Source organism: Oryzias melastigma, linkage group LG5 (genome assembly GCF_002922805.2).
Source record: "Oryzias melastigma strain HK-1 linkage group LG5, ASM292280v2, whole genome shotgun sequence".
Lineage (NCBI taxonomy): Eukaryota > Metazoa > Chordata > Actinopteri > Beloniformes > Adrianichthyidae > Oryzias > Oryzias melastigma.
The window spans coordinates 31,593,349-31,595,163 of record NC_050516.1 but is presented as its reverse complement, the minus strand read 5'-3'; positions in this window follow the sequence as shown (position 1 = coordinate 31,595,163).

Here is a 1,815-nt window from a genome sequence, read left to right as displayed (position 1 = left end):
TTTAACAATTGGCATTCTGCTAGCTTTTGGGGCAATTTTGGCATTTAGTGAGATTTTTTAGGCTATTTTGGAGTTTAGCTAATATTTCAGCTACATGCTAGCTGTTTTGGCTAATTTAGTTTTTTCTTTTAACATTTTTTAGGCTGCTTTGGAGTTTAGCCAATACTTTGGCTACATGCTAGATGTTTTGGCAAATTTAAGCATTTTTCATTTTTTAGGATATTTTTAAGTTTAGCTATTTTTCAGTTGCATGCTAGCTGTTTTGGCTATCCTATGTTGTTTTTTTTGTCTTTTAGGCTAATTTGGCATTTAGCTAATATTTTAATATTTTAGCTGGTTATCAGCTTCACCATTTTTAGCTATCAATTTCAGCATCTTCAACAGCCAAATTCAGCTTACAGCATTCACACTAGTATTATCACAGGTAATGCTATATATTTGTTCATATTTATGTTAAAAAGTTAGAGTTTTAAAGCAGCTTTAGAGTGTTCAATAAATGTTTATCGTGTCCGGGCCGCGACCTAAGTTGTGTTTTGGATTTTGGCCCCTTGTACGATTGAGTTTGACACCTACACGTATCATGATTGTGGCCTGATCTGCTCCAGCTTTTCTCTTTAGGGAATCTTTGGGTCATTCACGTCTACAAACTAAACGGTGTTTTTCACTAACCGAATGTCTTGCACAAAACTGCTGCAATGGAACAGGACTTTAGCCAAATAAACTGGGTTCTTGTAAAATAAAACATAAACAAAACTTTTATAGTTTATAGTCTCAGTGCTGCAGACCATTTTTGCTCGAAACTCGATAAATAATACAAAGGACGGAGCACAATGTGAATGAAATGACATTGAATCCTCTTCGGCTCATCAGCGATTCCTCTGGGGGTTTGAGCTCAACAGCATCACAGCTTCTCCGTTAATTATTGTGATGTGAGTAAGACGGAGAAAGATGGCTCAAATGAGAAGTTATGGTAATTTTGTTTCGCTGTGACTCTCAGAGAAAGATTATGCAAAATTGATACATTTGCTCTCATTTGTGAATAAGTTATACTAGAATAAAAGCCAAATTAGGCCTCCGGAGAGGATTTATGCAACTTGTGTTTATTATCCAGCTGAAGCATCTGTTTGTGAGGAGAACTGTACCTGATCCCTGGAAAGAGGAAAACTGTGTCACAGAGAGCTTGTGGGTCGGTCATTAATCTTGTTAAAGTTTTTTCTTGTTTAATAAAAATATTGATTTAGCTATTTCAAAGTTTAAGCTAATATATTTGTATGAACCAAGAAATGTGACATGTTTGAGGATTCACAATTCAATTCCATTTTATTTTATTTATAAAGCCCAATATCACAAAAGAATTGCCTCATTGGGCTTCATGCCAGGAATTTTACAGAAGCACAGAGTCTGTCGTAAAATCTAAACAATAGCTTATTACTAAACTAATATGGACTGAATAAAACTGGTTATCCCTGTCCTTAGACCCTCCTTCCCAGTAAGGAAAAACTCCTAAAAAACTGATTCAGGAAAAAGAGAAGAAGCCTCAAGGATGCCCACATGAAGAAGAGATCCTCCCCCAGGACGGACAGGACGGACGGGACTATTAAAGAGGAATTAGCTTATCTAACTCTACAACTACGTATTTGAATAGAGTTCAGCCAGATAGGACTGAGGTACTGGTAGGGGTGAGGTCCATGGCCAAGACGAGCCAGAGGCGAGGTCCCTGACCAAGACGAGCCAGAGGCGAGGTCCCTGACCAAGACGAGCCGGAGACGAGGTCCCTGACCAAGACGAGCCAGAGGCGAGGTCCACGGCCAAGAC